This window comes from Neopelma chrysocephalum, unplaced genomic scaffold, assembly GCF_003984885.1.
Source record: "Neopelma chrysocephalum unplaced genomic scaffold, ASM398488v2 Primary Assembly neopelma1_102, whole genome shotgun sequence".
Lineage (NCBI taxonomy): Eukaryota > Metazoa > Chordata > Aves > Passeriformes > Pipridae > Neopelma > Neopelma chrysocephalum.
In genome coordinates, this window is record NW_020897765.1 from 275,306 (window position 1) to 297,303 (window position 21,998).

At 39.7% G+C, this 21,998-nt stretch overlaps 1 protein-coding gene across 1 annotated transcript in view; it reads right to left on the minus strand.

Moving 5' to 3' along the window:
* The window catches only part of APBB1IP (amyloid beta precursor protein binding family B member 1 interacting protein), a 64,773-nt gene extending 51,009 nt beyond the window's left edge, over positions 1-13,764 (minus strand). Inside the window, exon 1 of the mRNA XM_027695661.1 lies at positions 13,719-13,764. The gene's annotated coding sequence lies outside the window, so the exon portion shown is untranslated. The remainder of the gene's footprint in view (positions 1-13,718) is intronic.
* Positions 13,765-21,998: the final 8,234 nt, after the last annotated feature.

Genomic DNA, 21,998 nt, shown 5'->3' on the forward strand with positions numbered 1-21,998 from the left:
TGCAGTTCATACTGAGAAGTATCTCATCAGTGTTTAAATAATACTGAATAATTTCATGTTTTCCTGTTTTCTGATTTAGGAGATCAACATATCTTCTAAGGAAATCTCATCAGTTCTAGCTATTTGTATGTTTTTGACGGTTTTTTTTAAGCATTAGTTAGATCAACTTTTGGGAAAAGGTCTTCATACAATTTTTTTGACAAACTGAAATTCTCCTTTGCTGTATTTTTTCAGAACAGGAATATAAAAATGACAATAAATTACTTGAGTTGCAACCAGTTGCAACCTCTTAGCAAGAGAAGGAGTAAGAACTGTTTAAAAAGAAAAAAAATCAAACCTAAGAACACTCCTCAGTAGTTAACAAAAAAAAACCCCTAAACAAAAAGGGAAGAGAACTGAATTTTGAACTATACAAGACTTTTCACTGAATTACAGGATTTGTACAGGTCCCAGTAAATTTGGAGTTCCTTCTTTCCAATTATATGATTTTCTGAATCATAAGGAAAATGTAATCCTATGAAAAATCAATGTGCAAATAATTCTGTAAGAATTTTCACTGTAAATTGGAGCTGAGTTAGTCATGATGACTTTTCCTCACTGATGTCTTCAAAATGACATTTAATACTTGGGGTTTTTTAACCTTAAGCACGTGCTGGAAGGGAGAAGGTATGAACATGTATTTTGAGAAGGAAATATGTCAGTGTCCCTTTCCAGAGTCATTTTTAATGAACAGACATCCACCATCACTAGACGGATAAATGTTGTCACCAAGCCATTGCCTCGACTGGTGTCTTTATTTTCTCTTGAATTTTTATTGATTGGATTTAGGTAAACAAAATTACTATTATAATTAATGAATACCCTGGAAATATTTTTATATTAAAACACACTGAACGATCTCTTAAACTGATACAAGAACTCTACATATTCATGAGAGATTTTGTCAAGAACTAGAAAAACAAAAGACAATAAAATGAGTCCCCATAGCATGGAACTGCAAAAGAGTGTCCATCCACTCTCCTCCTCTTTGACTGCTCTCCACTCCTTTCCATTTTGTTTATTAGATTGCCACAAGAGGAACAAACAGACAAAACAATATGCAGATTTGGAAACTATCCCATTGGATGTTGCTCCATTTTGGACCAGAAATTCAAAGTGAAATGTATGAGCCATTATTAACAAAAAAAAAAAAAGGAAAAGATTTACCAAAGTGCCCAGAAGAATACTGAGTTTCATGCTCAGTCACAGAATATGCTGAGTTGAGTTAAAGGGGACCCACAAGAATCATCAAGTCTAACTCTTAGCCCTGCACAGGACCATCCCCAAGATTTACACCATGTGCTTGAGAGTATCATCCAAACATTTCTTGAACTCTGTCAGAATTGGTGCTGTGACCACTTCCCTGGGGAGCCTGTTCCAGTGCCCAACCACCCCCTGGGTGAAGAACCTCTCTCTAACATCCAACCTAAACCTCCCCTGACACAACTTCAGGCCGCTCCTCCAGGTTCTGTCACTGGTCACCATAGAGAAGAGATCAGTGCCTGCCCCTCCTCTTTCCCTCATGAGGAAGTTGTGGACCACAATGAGGTCTCCCCTCAGTCTGCTCCAGGCTGAACAGATCAAGTGACCTCAGCCACTCCTCATACAGCTTCCTCTTAAGGCCCTTCACCATCTTCATTGCCCTCCTTTGGACATTCCCTAATGGCCTAATGTCTTTCTTATACTGCAGTGACCAAAACTGCACACACTATTCAGTCCTCCTCTACAGTAACTTTTCTGTCAGGTTTTTCTCTGTTTAGTACAGGTTTTTCTCTATTTAGTACATGTTTCTCTCTATTTAGTACATGTTTCTCTCTATTTAGTACTAATACCCGGAACTCTTAAAATCACTATCTACTACAATAAACTGAAGAGAAAAAAACCACCCAGAACAGTACTTTTACAATAAGTTTTCAAGGTTATACATAAGACTGTATGCAGAGAAAAAAATCAGAATTGAAATAAATGAGGAAATTATGGTTGTCACAAATAAACATGCTAAGGAGGGCCTTGTGCAAAGGGTTGTATGTGAAACCTAACCTATTTTTAAAGTGATTTTGATTTTCAGACTGATGTCTTCTAGACCACTCTTTGAAGTCACACCAAGCATACAGTATTCCTTGTCTTTTATTTCCTCAGATTTTCACATTCTCAAATTTTCACTGAGCTCTCATAACATTTTCTTAAATTTATTTTACTTAATAGTCCCACCTTTCTCATACTGTATATATCTAACAGGTTGGGACATTTTCTCTTCAGCTTGCTATTCTAACCACCAAGTCTCACTATTTACTTTACATATATCAAACCCTCACAGGTTTATTTAATACATAAGTATTGACTCATGGTATTTTGACTCATCAGTTCACCCCACCATTTACCAGAAGTCCTCCAGACATGCTAAATCTATTAATTTTTTAAACTTCCCAATTTCAGACTTAGCAGCCTCTTTACTGATAAAAAGAATTTAAATCTAAATTGAGACACGAATAGCAGGATTCTTGTATTTTGTTGTACTTTTTGTACTTACAGCATCTTTGTATTTCAGCTTAAGAAAGAATATAGTTTCTGTGTATTTGCTTCTACTTCTCCTTGCCTTTAGTGTCTGTCTTTTTTCTGTCACATGCTTTGCTGCCATTTTCCAAAGACCTACTTGCATCCATTTTGGTGCCCCAACCTTTTTTTTCCCCCAAGAACCAGCCCTCCTGCCCTGGATGACAATGCAAAACCCCTGTGCACTGTATTTCTAAATTTGGCAACAGAACCCCACAAAACTTCCCTCTTATAAATATCTACTCCTTATATATGTTTATTTTGAAACTGAGATGTTAATTTCTAAATTTTTTGAGCTATGGACTTAGGAAGTTGGAATTAAGTTCTCTCACTTCTAACACCAGAGAACTTATCAGATGCACAGGAAGAGATGGATGGGAAGCTCCAACTTGTTGCGCTTGCAATGAGCAACATACTTTACTGACAGTGAACAACAGTGTCTCTCCATGGGGATGGTCCAGTACTCAAGGGCACCAAAGAAAAACACTGAGAAATTCCTTGCTCAGATATAAGAATGGAGAAGCAGTCCTTGCACTCACTCTCAAGCTGCACAATCCTACCTGGGTTAACTAGAACCTCACCTATGTTGTTGTGTCATGCACTGACAGGTGGAGCAGGAGCTGTATTTTTGGGTATGACTTCTGCATGGTTGCATACATTTTGATTTGCTAAGATATTAGAGGGAATAATAAAACCAACTTTATAAGAATGAAGAAATTTTTATGATTTGCACACTTACATAAGACAATAGCACTATGTCTATAAGCAATACATGGGAAATTGAGTTGTTTGATACAATCTTTAACACTTGACTGGAAGCTAACAGAATGAGGAATAAAACAGTGGCACAAAATTCACCCTGCTTAAAAAAAAAAGGAACTATTTAAAAATATAATGAAATCTGACCATGTGATTACATGGTGTACATAAAAAAAAACTAGGCATGGTACTACACTAGGCAGAGTTTGAACAGTTAGTACCTGATTGCTCTGAGAAATACTGAAAGCTAGTCCCTTTCACCGGAAGAGTGGTCTAAGTCACATGGTAAAAGGGCTTCTGCACTTGCAGTTAGAAAACAATCTCAAAGCCCTTGTGAAATACTGAACAGGAAACACCAACAGTATTGCACACAAGATATTCATCTTTGCACTCAGTCTCAGTTGAGTAGATGAAGCTTAAACAACCTAAGGGCTACAAACAAAAAAAGGAATGAGGAATGGCCTGGCATCAGTGGATACTTACAGTGGATTCATGCTACGAACAGTATGAGGAACAGTCCACTTAGTGATGTGGTGAACAGTTAGAGACACACTTATTAAATTCATATGCAAATGGCAAAGATAAAAATACATGAAGTGTATTTTGACAAGTCACACAGGAAGACCAAAAGCACACCTTCAGCTCCTAGCCCCTGCACTACAGTGTGTGTCAAAGCACCAAGTCCACCAAAATGAACACTTGCTTTTTGACTATTCAGGTTACCACTAACAGCATTGCAACTTCCTGCTTTTGCTTAATTCTGAAAGGCTTTCTGTAGTGGAATGAAATCTTTCACATTTTAGAGAGACCCATCAGTAGCCCAGCGATTAAAGAGCTCAAATCAGAGATTCACCCTTACATATTACAGACTGCGCAACGTAGAAAATCCCATATCAAGGACAGAGAAAAAGAAGAAAATTAGGGAAGCATGACGAAAGTGACAGAAATCCCACCATAAAGAGCAAAGCTGGAAAGAGGGCAACTGTCACAGGAAACAGATGTGAAACTAGGGTGATAAAAAAATGCATCAAAACCTAGAGGAAAGTTACTGAGGCATCATTTCATCCTGACTTATAACACAAAATCAATGGGATAGTAAATGAAAGTCTACACAACTGTTCCAGGGAAATGTGCACAGTGTGACTGTGAAACTCATCATCAAAACTGGTGAGTAAGCAAGCTGGTTTTCTCTACAAGCAGTTATAGCTAGAAGTGTTACTACTGCAGACAGCTTTGGGCAAGGATGATGAACCTTATGTTTCAAGACCTAAAATAAAGGCTCCAGCAATTTGGAACCAGAGTAAAGCTTCCATGATAGACACGTTATACCATACCTTCCAGCACAAGATTTCTTATATCTTCTTCTGAAGCACGTGATACTCACCACTGCGGAAGACACCTTTCTGGTCAAATTGACTGCAGGTCTGAAATAGACCTAACGAGGTTTCTTACAATGACTTTACAGTTAGGTGTCAAGAAAAACTCCTATATAACTAAGCCAGGTAGGATGGAAGTTCCTTAACCAGCTGCTTCATCATGTCTAGCAAAAAGTCTTTAACAGACATTTAGGCACATTTTTATGGAGTAAAAGAGAACATCTATCTGCAGAATTGTGCCTAGAGGAATATAATCCACTTTGTTATTAATTCTAGTAGATACTAAGAAAGGAAATAGAAGTTTTGGAGTGATGAAGTCAAAATGGCAGCTGACACCAAGCTTTCAAAATCACAATTGGCAAATAGCATGTTGCCTTTCCTCTTACCTACATAACACTAACTCATATTTTGAAAAGAATTGATCAAAAGCAATTAGACTGCTTCCAGCACTATACTTACCTACCATTGATAAGCATGGTATTTTCCAAGAAAAAGCTTGCACACACTGATAACTCTGAAAGCAGTTTCTTATTCCCTGTTTTTCTGGGAAATCTGCAGCTGAATACATTGCATATTTATCTCAGGGATGGGTCTGACATGTTATAAGTCTGCTCATGATGGAATAGAAGTATCACACTAAAATACCAGTAGCTGCAGGAAGCCTGTATAACTGCACACCTGCAAAGCACCCTTAACTAATTTAAAAGTGAGTCACATTGAGCTTTGAATTAAAATTAAAATGGCAGATAAATACAATCTGGTGAGAATCCTTTTCTAATGTTAGCCTGAGGTAGTAGAGCTCGTACTCTACTAACTCCAGAATCCTCCACTCAGATGTAAGCACAAACATCTTTAGATATGGGCACCCCAAACTCACAGATCCTACTTCTGTTTCACGGAAATCATAGGTATGCCATTTATACATTTAAGCTTCTTGAAAGCTTGTTGCCTTTTTTGCTGTTCTGGAATTTCACAGTTAACTCACATGTATTACAAGAACAAATGTGGAACAAGGACTGATTTCGGAAAAAGTCTTTATTAGTCCCAAAGACTAAGATTTCATAGACCTGAAAGCTACACTGCTCCACTTTAATGATGACAGCAGTTGTATTTTACCCTTGTTTCGCCAAGATGATAATAATAATTTAAACACCACGGGAACCCTATTTTCAAGTACACCACCATCTTTTTCAGTGATATTTATTTGAGTACTTCATTTTCCATTGGAAAGTGAGAGAGAGAAAGAAAGAGAGGTTTAATATGTTTGTAAAGCACCACAGGACACTGAGTGTGAGGTCATCCTTCAGATGATGCTGCCTCTGTGCTCCCCAGCCTTCCCATCTCCCTGATGCACTGCCCCAAACACATACTCTTTTCTTTAGCCTCCTTGCCAAGAGTGGTGTTTGGGAGAAGCAACTGTGGGTCCTTTTCTTAGGGTGGGGCAAGATGGCAAGATTAATGAAGGGTCATAGAGGCTCGTTTAAGAGAAGCTAAAAGGAACAAGGGACTACCTAAAAGCTTACTCACAGTATGTCAGGAGGAGGGGGTTAGCAAAGGGCTCTCCATCTGAGAGAGGACAGGAAGAACATTTAACCAGCAGCATATGCTGTGGCTATGGTAAAAGGGTGTAGAGGGATATGGCATGCAGGCTGGGTGGACAGCTCACTCACTAAGATCCTCTCCAGAGTAACTCTCAGGCATAGACACAGAGTCTGGATCCTGGGCTCCAGAATATGTAACCCAATTGTACGTGAGCAGCCAGGGACTGAGTTAAAAGCACCTTACGTAAGGGGAAAAAAGAAAATCCCAGTGTAAAGCACAGAAACAGGGAGGAGAGAGCTGTGGAGCAATTTCTAGGTACCAGAACTTTACTTTGTACCTTCCTGTCAGCTCCCAAAGGGGATTTTTTCTGTGGAACTCAACAGCAGTGCCACTTCAGTCAATGTGCTTCAGCCTCGCCTGTGGGTCTAAGACCACTATAGAAATAAGGTACAGTTACAGACTTGGTCATCTTCTTTTTCTTTTGTCATAGAATTAGTTGCTGCAGAAGGTCCACTTTGGAGACTTTCCCCACATGAGCCATATAGGCAGCACAAACACTGTGTAGAATCAAGAGAAGATGTATTTCCAGTCCTATGTCTTCACACAGATTGGTAGAAGAAACAATTCCCTATTCTGTGCCAGGTTACTGGCACACAGGAACAAGATCTCCATTCCCCCAACTTATTTTCTCCTGGGAAAGCCAGAAAGATGGATAGAAGTGTGGACCCTGAGCTCATGAACCAGCTTATCCAGGGTCATTCCTCTTGTGTTGATAATGTGCCTGCTTCAGGTCTACTCAGGTATAAACAACTACAGACATATGAGTTATCAGAAAATATGAATCTCAGTTCTAGGTTCCTCCCATTCCCTGCCATGGTGGTAGAGCAGAATAATAAAAGAGTAATATAAGTCTGACTAGCACAAATTTATTCAGTTTTCACATTCCTTCCCATAAACTGTAGCTTGTTGATGTTGGTGTAATCTTTTCCTTCCTTTTTTCCTGTTACCCAACATTGCTATACAGGACTTGCATGACAACAAGAGACTGTTTTGTACTTTAAAAAATTGCCAGCAAATGACAATAGTCTAATTATTAATTGCACATTTGCTACTTTGAACTATTCCCTGCATTCCCTTATCCTTATGTCACTGAGCTAGAGGAAGTGTGTCTTGCAGCTCTCTACTAATGAAGATTTTGACATTTGCTTCACAATCCATGAAGTAGGCTGATCCTACATTATTAGATTGTCTAGGAAGCATAAAATGATAGTCAAGGAAGCCCACATATGAGAGAAGAAGGCATAGAGGGGTCTAAAATGGAAGAAAATCCTTCCCCTCCTCAATTCCCTATAGAATCAAGAGATGTTGAGTATGAAAATAAAAGCACAAACTTAGGAAGAGTGGAAAAAAAAGGAAAGAAAAGCTACGGTACCAAATTTGAGTGCCAGAACTGCTACAGTGTCAGTGTCTCATCTTTTCCAACATTCACTCCCTTCCACAAGCCACTAGATAAGCACAAGATATGCTATAAGGGTCCATGACACAACTGTCTCCCTAAACAAATAACTTATTCCTATGCTACAGTCACTGGCAAAAGCTATAAGTCACCATCTCTTATCATCACATGTTCTTATTACTGCCAGAAATGCCTAAGAGAGGGCACACACGGTATGGGAACAGAACACTGAAAGAGGAAAAGACATTAGCATAAAATGCTCTAACAGGTTAAGAGTGAAGCAAAAGGGTAAAAGCAAATCTGTAAAAATTTTATAAAACCCACCTGTTTGTTTCATAAATAGTTCATACATTAAAATCAAATAAATCAAGTAATGCTCTAATATGAATTTATAGACATTTCACCAAAGTACAGTGCTCAATACCACAGTGGAAAACTAACAGTAGAAACAGTAGAAAAATTAAATGAAGACTTTTTTTTATAAACTTTTTCTCAGCTTTACTACTGACTGAAGAGTCAGGTACAATTTCAAAGTTCACTATTAACTTTTCTCTTAGCAAAGCTGGTTTTTTCAGTCTATATAACAAACAGTTATCACAAGCAGCTTTAATCCGTGGGTTTCAGATGAAGATCTGAAAGGAAAGTGGAAGACTAGAGTCACCACAGATGGGATATTATACTGGTATAGCTGTGGTTGCTTTGTCATAACCCAGAAAGCCCTGAACAGCACAAAGGAAATAGTTATGAAAAGAAAATGCAGCAAGAGGAGAAGAACCTTGTGACATTTCTATTTCCATTCTTCTATCTCTCTAGGTTTTCCATAAGAAGGAAATGTCACTGTTTCCCTCTCTTTTCTTCCTAAAAAGTGGAGGAGGGATGGAACAACTGATCTGGTCACAGCAGCTCCATCATGACACAGGGGAGACAAAAGAGGTCAATCTAGTGGCAGATATGAAAGGCTTTGCTGCATTTCATGTAAGAATATTGCCTCCATGGGACAGAACTGCAGTTAAGTTTATGCTGAATCCCTTCCTAAGACTGGCATCCAAAAACACTTGTGTTTGTGCTTGCTCATTTGTGTTTGCTCTTTCAAACATCAGGTCTGCCAGCTTCCCCTCAGTCATGAGGATGCGGTCACCAAAGTACAAAACTAAGCTGTAACTACAACAAGTATTTGGGAATGTTATCCATGTTCATGTTTTTGGCCCATATTCTCACTTGCTCAAGGCTATCTCAGAAACAAACCCTCCAAGCCACACGTACAGCAGATCTTTCAAATATAAGATTTCATCAAAAAGCACAGAGAACAGTAATGTATACTTGACTAACATTAATTTGTTTTTCATTTGCAATCTAGAGAAAAAACATGTCACCTTTCAAAAATGCTTTTTGGGCTGATACATCCTTCTTATTTTTGTGCTTCAATGAAATCCCCATAGCAAGTGAGGGAATGAGGCTTCTAGTACTGTTAGAAAGTACTAGAAAAATCTTCAAAAGTACATCACAATTTTGCTCTGAGGCAGAAGAAAACTAATCATGTGTCTGCAGTCTGGGTTACCTGAAGATGCAGTGAGTATCAAAATGGATCAACTAAGGCCAGTGAGGAACAAGTTCTCATTTGCTGCCAACATGGACTTGATACCAACAGGTTCATTGATAATTCTTTTGAACTTCCCTGCTCTCCTGGTGAGTTACCTTTGAGGCAGACACATTATTTTGCCTAAAACTGGGGGCTCAGAAGGTCATTTGCAATTTTTATCAGCAAAAGCATCCAGTGAGCGCCTCTGTGATTTTGGCTGCTAGCTATTCTCTCTATACTTGATTGACTAGCAATGCTGCTAGAAGCAGATTCGCTCTCCACATATCCCCACTCTCCCTGATGGGTGCAGGTACAATGACAAGATTTTCACCAAAATTTTTATTGTATCAGTTGGACTGGCTGAGGACAGCTGAGGACCTTCTGTTGTTGGTGGTATCAACCATGCAGGGTCTGCTCATCACCAACAGCAGATACACGGAGTTTCATTCTTTATTATTAATGCTACATGTCACACTTTTACATCTGCTGCTTTAGATTACAAGCAAACACAGAGTGAAAGTAAAAGTGGAAATGGACTGAGATGTATCCAATGCAAAACTTCCATCAGAAATGCCTGTGTATCCATGTCTAAACAGAGTAGCACAGAAACATTCATGTCGTATATACTGAACCTTCTTTTTCTTCTAGGATTCATAACGCATCTACTCCCCAAAATACTCCTGGTACTTCTAATGACTGTAGCCCTAATTTATCTGAGCCTAAACTCATAGAATTCTGGATCAATGTTCAACAAGATGCAACAGTGCTGTGTGCAGGCTAGTGTAGCTCCTGGTGGCAAAAAAATACGAGCGCAATTAGCCAGCCACAGATCTGAAAGGTCACTTTATTGGAAGAAAGCCTTTGAAACTAATGACAGGCCTAAACTTTTTAAACAGTCATTACCAAACTAGTTTGTGAATTCCCACAGTAAAGTTTTAAGTCAGATCAAAGTCATCTGTGCTTCCTTCCCATTCAAAGACCAGGAGCAATACTATAAATTAATATTGAGGGGTGCTGAGGAACACGTGCTCATATATTCTGATGTAGACACTCAAAAGTCTCCTACAGAACCTCGAGAAGCACATGGTACCCAGTTTCTTTCTTTCAAAGTGCAACATACATCTTCTACACTGGCAGCTATATTGTTAATAAATAGGGAAGCCATGGATCAATAGGCTGGACGATAAGGAAAGCTGCCTAAAATGCCTGCTTTTCCGAGAGCCATTTTACTGTATCATGGACCACTTCTAATCGTGAAAAGTCATACTGTGGGGTTTCTATGACATCTGCATCTGACCTGGTCATCCCAGGCTCTTTTTAGACAATGAAGGGAAAGGAAGGCAATTTTATAGAGCATGGTAGCTGTCTAAAATCGGGCTGCTGAACCAAGGTTTAGCAGTATCTCTCTCTCTCTATAAGAGACTGTAAAGGTGACTCAGAACCTCAGGTGACTAAAATGCCAATGTCTAAAGGTGGATGAGGAGAGCCTATAGAGCCCAAGAAGTGCTTTGGATGGTTTTCATGGATGCAAGTTACCATTGTCACTACAGACCTCCCAAAGGAAATAAACTAAAGCTTCCATATTGCTGCAGGCAAATAGGAGGTCTTATTTTCACTTTCACCCCAGATTAGCACCTGACCACGTGAAGTCATCATCACAACGGGTCAGACGGGCTTACAACAAAACAAGTCAAGACACATTGCAACCAAACATGAAAAAATGGTCTGTGGGAAAGAAAAATACATGTAGTTTGCAGCAAAAGCAGGAAAGGATAAGGGCCTTGATATCTGAATGATATGTAGGAAATCCAAATTCAGCTACATTCCTGTAAAACAACCTCTGAAACAGAAACATGCTTTTAAGAAAATCCACGTTCCCAGAACATCTTCTCAATGACCAGACATGCATGAATCTGCAAAAAGGACAAGTCCTCTCTTGAACGAGGCAACCCCTTCTCTCAGCTGTGGCAATACTCCAGACTGGTAGTTTTCTCAGATGTTTTACAGGGCCAAAAACATGCAATAGCTCATCCCTCCATCCACAGGTTGCCCAAGTCCTTCCTCTCCCTTCACGACTCATGGCAAGCATGACAAGGAAAGCTTTCTGCCTCTTTTTCCTCTTACTGCTGTAAGACATTTCTTCTAACAGGAAAGGAGAAACATGGCAAAAGCAAAATCTTAATGGGTTGGGTAAATTTTTTTACTACCTAAGAAATTTTGGGCCACAGTACTGAGTTAAACTGTTCCAACGTCCAACAGGCCCTTCTGCTCATACTGTTGCCTCTTCTGTGCAAACTGTTACCCTATCAAATACGTTAGTCTCTTTACAAATTACAAAAAAGGTCAAATTTTGAGCCTGATTTACAGGTTGAGTTATGGCATGTGATCTAGTGGGCACTGGCCAAGTATAGTGACTTTTGATCTGTAAAAATCAAACTTAGGTGCAATAAATACATTTGATAACAACATAAACCAGCACTTCAAAGGCATCATACCCTGCTTGAAGATACTGCACATTTGATAATCATGAATTCCAGCATGAACAATTAAAACACAAGTCACTCAATAATTACTTTGAACCTTCAGTCATTTTCCCTCCAAACACCAGAACAGTCTGTAGTACCCACAGGAGGTATTTGAAAAAAAAAGAGAAGACGCAGAGAATGTTTAAAAGTACCCTTTCAGAGACAATACATTTTTCCAGTTATGTGTGTTCCCAGATCGATCAGAATTTTCTGGGGATATAAAACAAGCATCACTCAGTTATCTGTAATGCTCCATTGATTCAACCTCCCAAAGACATTTGTAAGTCATATTTCAAACCAAATTATCTCCATTTTTAATCAGTGCTTTCACAAAGCATTAAGTACAATTAAATGCAATAGTCTCCTTAGAAAGCTCACAGGGGAAAACAGAACTGAAGAGGTTCAGCAAAAAGTTAAATATTCTGGTTTAGACATAAAATTTTAACCTAAATTCACATTCTTTGCAAAGTTACCAGAAAAAAAAAATTGTAAAGTTAGTGAAGTTAGTGAAGTTAATGAAGACAAATGAATAGGAATCTACACAGGGGGAACATAGTCCTCTGGAGCACTGGGGCTTACCTATTTGTCTTACATATTAAATCAAGCCCTGACTACATTTACACCACTGTTGAGCAGCAGCAGGGTAACTAACTGACAGTAACATCAACAGAGTCATATGTGACATGAGTATTTTCTGGATGCAGGTTTGGAAGAGATGACAAACCATGCATGTCATGTAATTCATAAAAAAGAACTAGAACCAAAGAGGAAAAATGACTGCCAAAATTCTGAGAACAGAAGTTCTGAGGGGCAGAGTCAAGCTGGAGCCAAACAAACCAGAGGAATCAGAGTAATGTGGGGCAGGAAGTGACTTCAAAAAGTTAAGATGCTAGTTTGGCGGAATTCTGCATATTTTCTTTGTAGGCTGTATTCCCGCATGAAATTTTTAATGACAGTTCAGACAGGTTGGATCATATGCTTCCTAAAAGACACTACTGGATACATCTTCCCAGTGTGGCAATGAATGGATTTAATAACCTCTCTTTTGGTGCACAAAGGATTGAAAAACCACCCCAAGCTTGGGGAGACTGCATTTCAGTTACTTCTCTGTAGTGTTCAGCTGAGGGTATCATGCGGGATGGACCTTCTCAAACTCAGACGACATTTCTACTTCTTCCCTAAACCACGTGGCTAAATACACCACCAGCAGAGATGTAAACTGTGTTCTTGGGAAGTCTGTACTGGCTGTTTTGCCATAACACCAGTCTTACATGCTTAGTTTCAGAGGTTATCACATTCTCATGGTGTTTGGTCTGCAGTTTTCTCTCGCCTGCCTTCACTTTCCTAACGCTGCCACCTGAAACAGGGCACTGTGCGTCCCCTCGGGATGGATCCCACTGGCCTCATGAGGCAGCAGGGAAACTTTGGCAACCCTGCCCTGCGAATGATCAACCTTCCAGACGCTCTCCCAGGGTCTGGGCACAGGGAAGGTCTGACTGGGATTAACCCTACCCAGGAGAACAACCAACATGGGGACCCAGCACCGCGGCACGAAATCCCACGACCCCGTTTCAGGCCACCGAGGCCACGCTGTGCCGTCGGAAGGTCCCTGTCCCGACCGGCCGAGGTCCGCCAGGCTGTGCGTCCCCTCTGCGGGCCGACGCCCTCCGGGGGCACAAGCCGTGCCCAGAGCGGGGTTTGCCGCACCTCCCCACCCCGAGCACCGGTGTCTGCGGGCCGGACATCTCCCCACGGCGAGCAGGACACCGCACACCCCCGCCCCGCCGCAGCCCGGCGCCTCTCCCTTCCCGCGGCGGCCGCCCCGCCGGGTCCCGGGCTGGCGCCGGGAGCCCTCGGGGGTCCGGCCGGTCCCTCCCTGCCCAATTTACCTTCGCGGGGGGGCGGCAGGGGCCGGCGGCTCCCGAGGCGCTGTGAGGAGGCTCGGAGGCAGCGGGGCGGCTCGACGGCACCTCAGCACAGCGGGAGTTGCCCGCCCTCAGCCTGCCGGGAAATGGGGCCGCCCCGCGGGCTCCCGCAGCCCTGGGCGGGAGCCGCCCCGCTGCCCCCAGCGCCGCCCTCCGCCCTCGGCCCGGGGCAGGCAGTGGTTGGTGCCCGTGTCCCCACCGGGGAAACCCGGCCGGCCTGTGCATCCCAGCCTAAGCCAGCCCAGCCCTGCAGCCTCCCCCGGGCCGGGCGCTGCCGGCTGGGCATCGCTGTCAGTTCCCCTCTGGTTTTCAGACATAAATGTGTTCCCCGCTCTCTTTAGTGACTCTACGTCTTCTCTAAACGATGCTGCCGGCAAGGCAGCGAACTGCTTTTATGGCATTTTTATGTAATTTCATACCTTGGAAAGGACTGGTTTGAAGTGTGCTTAGATTTTATTCACTGAGTAGAAATGACTCCATAAAACATGAAATTCCATAAAAAGATGGGGAGGAAAAAAGAAATCGGAGGTTTCCATCTGATGTTAAATAGGCAAGTGTCAAAATTCAGTGCGGCCTTGGAAGCGTTCATATCACCAAGCTAAAAAGATGAGATTTTGAGTGTTGCAGGCTACATGCAAATAGACCCCTCTATTGATTTAATATCCTATTTTCAATGTCAATAACTTTGCCAAAACAATGCTTTTAGCAGATTTTTTTCTTATGTATCTAAGACACTGATAGTAAAGTGAAGTGAAAAAAGGTGAAGATGTCACCATATCCAGCTTCTGTTACTTCAGTTCAGAGAAGTCATCAGGTAGTTTAGCTTTGTCTTGTGTTTATGGGTAATTTGTATTACAATTCCAGATTTCCCTCCAAAGCAGCCAAGAAATCCCATGTTTTGTTCCTCCAACACTGCTGGAGATAAAATAATTATAACAGAAGAATGGTAGCATTTTAAATTACCACCATGTTTTCCACAGCAAATATGTTTCAATGCTTTAAGGGGTAATTGCTTTGAAAAATTCCAGCTGAGATAGCTCAGCCAGATTTAAGAATGCATTTAGGGAATAGTACATTGTTCTGCTCATGTCATTTAAAGAAAACCCAAATCATTTCATTGAGAAGCTGGCTTAAATTTGCCGGAGACTTTGCTGAAGTCAGAGCTGTGTCTTTGGTCAGGCACGTGAAAACACACCTAAATTTGGCAAACAGCATTTGAAAAATCATGCACATAGTTAATAAACAGTTATTAGTTCAGCAACTTGGGAGTGTGACATTCCATGATACCGCATATTCTCTCTGCTGAGTTTCTTTGCAGTTGTTCCCTTTGACTTTTGGTATCATCATGGTGCCAAGGGAAGACGTAATTTCAAAAGATTGATTGATAATTAATCTTTTTTTTAATTATCCTAAAGTCAATTTTTAAATCAGTACCTTGCACTGAACACTGTGCATGTATTAAAGAAATAATATTTGATGGTGCATTTTGTTGTCAAAAAGTATATTTTCACTTCTATAAGTGACCTACCAGTAACAAGGGCACACCCTGATTACAGTGGTTTCACACTTATTTTGCTATTGTTACATACACGACCAAGGTATTTGTTATGATAATGTAGAAAACATCTATTCTGCTTGTATGAAGGGGCCTTTGTTTTCTCTGTCTCTAGACTTTTTCTGGTCCTCTCCAAGTATCCTTAAAAAGGCTGAGAAGGTTGAATGGCAGTATTTTTCAGCTCTCATTATACCTGCCTGTAACAGAAAGGTGTCATTGTCTCTAAGAGGAACATTGGAGATGAGAACAGCACACCTCTAGAAAGCAAAGAGAAAAATAAGAGAAATCCCAGAAAATCTTGAGTGCTATCTGAGAAACTTTTGGGCTGCATTCAGGAGCACAAGGATTGTGCTCCTGTGGGATGGGTGGAGGCCATCATGTATTCATAAGGAAGAAATGTGGTGAGGGGAATGCTATGGGAGACATGAACTTGATTAACAGTGTGTCCTAATGTTATAGAGAGGCAAAGTTTTTGGGAAGAGGAGGTGGAAATAGGCAAAGCTTCCCAAATTGTTTTCTCTCAGATAAAATGAATATGCAGCAGAATTCCAGCCCTCCGTTCTGCTTGCTCTTCTCCAAAAGCTTTTCATTTTCTAATGGAAAGAGGAGACATGCACCCCACCCAAGTTACGATTGGGTGTTTCACAACAGTTGTATGACTCAAGATCTAACACATGCAATTAGAAATGGTTCTTTTCCTTTTATCCTGCGGGAGCAGATCACTGGGCAGATATGCTGTCACTATACACCCTCAGCTAGGGAAGGAGGGGGAAGAGCTTTATTAACCTCCACAGTCCTTTCGGATTGCATATCCTAATAATGTAAGTTTCTATAAAGCAGCAGATAATTTAAGAGTTAAAGCAGAACATCTGTTTTTGAAAGGAAACAGATAGATATATTTCTAGTGTCAGGAAACCAATGATTTGTTGGAAAAAAAAATTATTTTTTTTTAACCATTAGTGTGTTCCCTTAAATTTTATTGAAATCACTTTATACACTGATAATGTCACGACTTTATAGAGATTGACCTTAATTTTCTCTACAGGGTAAAAGAGACACTACACTGACTAAGATCTTACCTGCCCAGGGTAATGCAGGATCAGCCCATAACCCTCAGTGTTATGAATGGAAAGGCTGCAGATATGTAAGATATTTCTAAGCCATTGTGCCACTGGCCAACAGTAAAAAAAAGAAAGAAAAATTAATATCAATCAGTGTATTAATTAGACCTTTTGTCATAGCAAAACACATAGAATACAATTGAAAGGCTTGTTTGTTTTTTGTTTATTCAAACAAAGTAACGTTCAGATGGAAGAATGAAGGTTTTGATCATAGAGGATAAAGGTATATAAAGGTATACAAGCTACAAAATAGGATAAAAAAGTATCAGTTTAAGGCAAGTGGTATCTAAAGGCTGGAATATCCTCTTTTCAAGTAGTACTCTGCAGATACTGAAAATCTTTGGTACAGTGCCCAGATGATTCTCTGGGGTACACCAGATAATTTCTTTCACCAAGACACTGTTTTTTCCAGAAAGCTTAAAGAGGTTGCAATTAGTGTAAAGTGAGTCACATCACCCCATCAGACTGTAATGTCAGGGCATACTGGAAAAATGTTTGGCATCTTCTTAGATGATAAGGCCAAAAGCAAATGTATAGCGATAAGCAAGTAGCAACTATAGGTTTTACATTCTTCCAATAAGAACTAATTCCCTTTAAGGGTGGTTTTAGGGTTTTTTTAAATTCATTTGTGGTTGCGCAATACTGCAGAAGACCTGCAAACTATAAAACTTCCTATGAGAAAGATGGAAAGCTCTCATTTGAGAGTTTACGTGGAAGAAATTACCAATAACAGCTTTTGAAAAATCACAGTAAACCAAACTGAAGTACAACTGCATTGAATACAGAAGCTAGTTAACAAGTACATCACATAAAATTCTTTAAAATTAGAGCAAATGAATAAGCTAAAACTCAGTGTGCTAAAGAGAATTCTGCCCATCTGCCCTTCCATCCTTTGAAGGCATCTTTAAGCAACTCAGAACTGACAATAGAATTATTTCTCCATAACTTGTATGCACTGGTTCTTACAGTGAAAACCATAAGCAAAACAAAACCTCAACCTGGATGAAAAGCTGAAGATGTTTTAATCCAAAAATGTTAGCAGTGAAGCTAGCAAATTCACACTTTTAACTGCAGAAAATCAGAAGTACTTCCAAAAAGTCTGTGATCAAATCTTAGTTACTAGAATTCTGTCCACTATGATTGTTTTGAAATGGATTTCCACTTTTTTTTTTAGTCTGTGTATGTTAGGGCCTCAGGTCAGTCATTGGCTTCCATTTCTACATGTAGAATATATTCAGGCAACAATTTAGATGTCCAGGCTTTACACTGTTAAAATTTCAAAGGTCTTGATTAAAAAGTCGGAGTTGCCCGAGGGAGACTTTTTCATTGGGTTCAATGAGTTTTAGATCATAGCCTAAGTTTTCCAGCTGTCACATATAAATATCCATACATATGTACATCCATATTTTTTTCTAACTGTACGTAGAGGATATATATCCCTTTCTGTTTCTTGCAAACATCTGTTCATCAGCCCACTCCTTCACTCTGACAGCTGAGAATCTAACACAAATTGCAGCTGAGGTAGGAAAAGCCTGACTAATGCATCTTGTTTATTAGCTTTATTAATCTTATGATAAAATGAAAGTGTCTGCACCCTTAAAAGGAAACCTGTGAATGTCATGAAATAGAATATTGAAATCTCATATAGCTTGTTCAAAATGCTACTTGTTATTAACTAGAAAATTGTAACCTGAAGGCCTTCGTTTGAAAATGTCAGCATTTATTATTAACATAATTTCTTTAGCTTTACAAGATAGGCTTTAGGTATTGCTCAGAGCAATGTATGCAAAAGTTAGCTTAGTTAGAGCTATTGTTATAACTGGACATTTGATTTTATTAATGCTGTGTGTTAGATTTCACATGTGTGACAAACTAAGCATGATATGAGTAAGGTTTTGAAGCTTCTTACTGAAGTGAATATAAAAGGTATTCAAAGACGGAAGAAGACGGAATTATCTGGCTTTATTAAAAGCAATAAATTTATGGTGTATTTTACTAACTTCAAACTGCTCAGCCTTTTCCTTACTCACTTCTTTCCTCTGTGAGTTATTTCCCTATGCACTTTTCTTTCCTGATTGCTAAAATGTTGTAAGCCTGATTTACACAGGTAGAACGTTCATTTGAAGTTTCTTCCATCCAAAGGTCAACCTGTGTTAACTTGTGTGAGAACAAGAACTGAAGTTGGTCCTCTGGTCATTCCAGTTTAAACTTTCTCCTTTACTTGCTACATGTTAACTGCTTGATTACATTCTCATGAATATTAAAATTTACCCTGTTACCTAGAGGTTCAGGGAAAGCTTAAGGGAAACACTTAATGGTCTTATTTTGACTATACAATAGTAGTTGCAAACAGCTTTGTAATTTTATTTTGAGATTTTTTTCTGTTATTCAGGGTTCAAAATTAACCTTTACCACCCTCACCCACTTTTCATCCATTCATTATTTTCACAGTGATTACAAAAAGCTCTAAGGAGATAATTGTCAGTACTTTTTTGCTTGTCAGAAAGTATTCACAAAATTTGAGTATGTATTTACTCTTCTTTCTGTCTCAGTGGGTAGTGTTCAAGTACAAATGCCAGGTTACATCTTTTTGCACACGCATTTGATTTTCTGTAGCTGAATGTCAATATTAGGCTGCAAAGTTTTCTACTGTTTATAATAAATGTGTCTGTCACTCAGAGCATGTATGTAGTGTATAGCATTTGGCCGGACATAATGTGCAATTCAGGGTGAGGAACAATATGGGAAAAGCAGAACTATAAACTACCTGTATTATCTTTTCTAATGTGAAGAAGAGTAAAGTAGAGGTTTTGCATAATCACTTGTTTCCCATCAGCATAAACACTGTCTGCAAGGAAATGGTGGAAACCTTCAGAAATAGTCATCAGACCTATTTTTTTCTACAGTAGAAGTTCCTGATAGTTCCTGCAAAATAGGTTTCAGGTGTGTGGCCCTTACAGCTCATAAGGGGCCAAAGTAGAAAGCAGTGCTTGCTTCAAGACCTTCAACTAAATATGGAAGCAGCTGAGGGAAACTATCTTAGAGTTTCATCTTCTAGCCCCACCTCAAAGGGAGATGTGTATGAGATTAACTCATGCATATGGAATTCACAGCTGGAATTGGGATACACAGTGTGCTGGTTTAAAAGTCAACCAGCAAGGCAAAATGAACTCAATTCAAAAGAGAGATTTATAAGTCAGAATAACAATTTATTAAAATAATGCAATAAGTACAAGTATACAGACAGACAATTGGTTTTAACCCACAAAACCCAAATGTACAAACCCAGCACCCTGGGGTATGAACAAAAGTGGTGTACCTTGGCCCACCCCCCGAGTCCAAAACAAAGGGAGAGGGGATAAAACCTGCTGGTGGGAGAGCTGCTGCAGTCTGGTCAGAAGTGGTGATTGCAGTCCAGTCGAGGGTGGTGGTCTCAGCCTGGTTGGGAGCAGCGGTGGTCTGCTGTCTTCCTCTGGGTCCCACGAGAGAGCCCCAAGGCTCTGAAACTCCCAGTTATATACTCTCCAGTTCAGGCGGGAGTGCTCAGTCCCTCCCTCAGAGTAGGGAATTCCATAAAAGGGCATGCGGATGCTCAGTTCCTCTTCCATATAAGGGTATCAGAGCGGGGAATTCCATATAAGGATATCAGAGCAGGGAATTCCATAAAAGGGTACAGGAACATCTTCCCACCTTGCAGGCCTCTACTGACAGCAGTTTTTGGGAAATGGCATGGAGGCTATAGAATACACAGTTTTGGGTTACACCCATCCGGGGATGAATTGGTCCCAGCCGTTCTAACCAGGACACACAGTCAATCCTTTCTGGTAGATCCCAGTGAGCCAGATCAAGTGATGTCATAGCAGTGCAAGTTGAGTCTACAGAATAAGTACATGTAATGCAAAACTTTGAGGCTAAGAGCTTTGTCATACCACAATAGCTTTGACCTGTCTTGGCCAACTCAGAACATTATGTTAGATTTGTGTGAGATACAGGACAATCTTTAAACAAATTAATATTCATTAGTTTCTACCCTGCAACAATCTTCAATGGTGAATGCTAAGAGAAAAGCTACTTGCTAGAGCTTAATACTCTTAATGCAGTTGTGGTCTCAGCTCATGATCCGTGATTTACATGACTGCTGATAATTATAAGATTGCCAGGGAACTTTTTTATTTCCATATTGTCCATAAAAATTTGCCTCCATAAAACTGTAGATTATCTGAAGGGTAGTATTTACCCTGTCCAGGTAACATACAGTTGAGTTCTGAATATTACATTTAAGAATTTGGAGACCTTGACCTTTCTATCTTCTCTTTTTTTACAGCTTTCCATGGCCTATAGTTGATGTTGGTCTGCAACCACATGTCTATGAGTAAAGCAAGAATCAAAGTGAGACTCACCTTCCATTGTGCCAAGAAATTACATCAACCCACCTGTGGCCAGATGTGTCACTTTTACTTGAGTAGCATCTCACATGATTCACAAGAGCATAAGACAATTAATGATTTACTGAGACAGATCTAGTAGTCTGTGTTTTCCAGATAAAGTTGACAATATAGTTTTTCCATAAAATACAAGTTGAATATGAGCTCTATTTGTATTTAACAGAATCAAGAATGTGTAAAAGAGGAACTTGACAATAATAACATTGTACTTCCTTTGGTAACTTTTTTTTTAATTTTAGGAGGAGGAAGTGAATTCTCACTTCCCCTTCCATTGAATAAGTTATGTTTCTTATTCAACGTTGCACAGTTGCAATATATGGTCGGTATTATTTTTAGAATATGGTTATAAGTAATATATTAAATACTGTCATATTTCCCTCATATGAGTGTCCAGTTGTCAACAAAAAATTGAACTCTTGCATAACAGTACAGCCATCTGCTGACCACAACAGAGCTTTGTATGAGAATAAGGAAAAGCAAGCTTTGACCCAGCAAGAGAAGTTAAAATCATTCAACAGCTTAAGTATTCCAGACAGAATCATATACTTTACTTGTCTTTCATGTTCCTGAGGATGAGAGTTTCTATGTACTAGCTATGTCTGTGGCAATTTTAAGAGTTTCTTGCAGGACGCATTATGGCAGGATGTGGCTTTGGGGTAAAATTTTTGCAGAAAGTATTTCAAATAATGTAGCTTGCTTTTGAGAAAACTTTTTCTTCTGCCCTAAAAATACAATAAACATGAAAGATCTTTGGCTAATAATGTTCTTCTTTAGTAAGAAGATTATTTTCTCACACAGATTTAACAAATAACTTCAAGCTCTTAATCAGTTTTGTCCAGGACTTCCTTGAAAAGAGGGAGTTTATCACTGTATTTCAGCAAAGCAGCTGAGAAAGTGCTTGTCCCATACCCGTGTTCAGTCCACCGTGTTTGATGTTTATACCCTGTGCTTCTTATTCATGTTGAGGTTTCTGTTTCTACTCCCGTTTACCTCAGTAACACTATTCTCATCTCTTGTATTATCTCTGGACATAATTAAAATTGTTTGTGTACTCTCCGTATTTTACTCTTCAGTATTATTTTTGCTCATTTTCAAATGAAAATCCTTTGCAGCAGCATTTAGG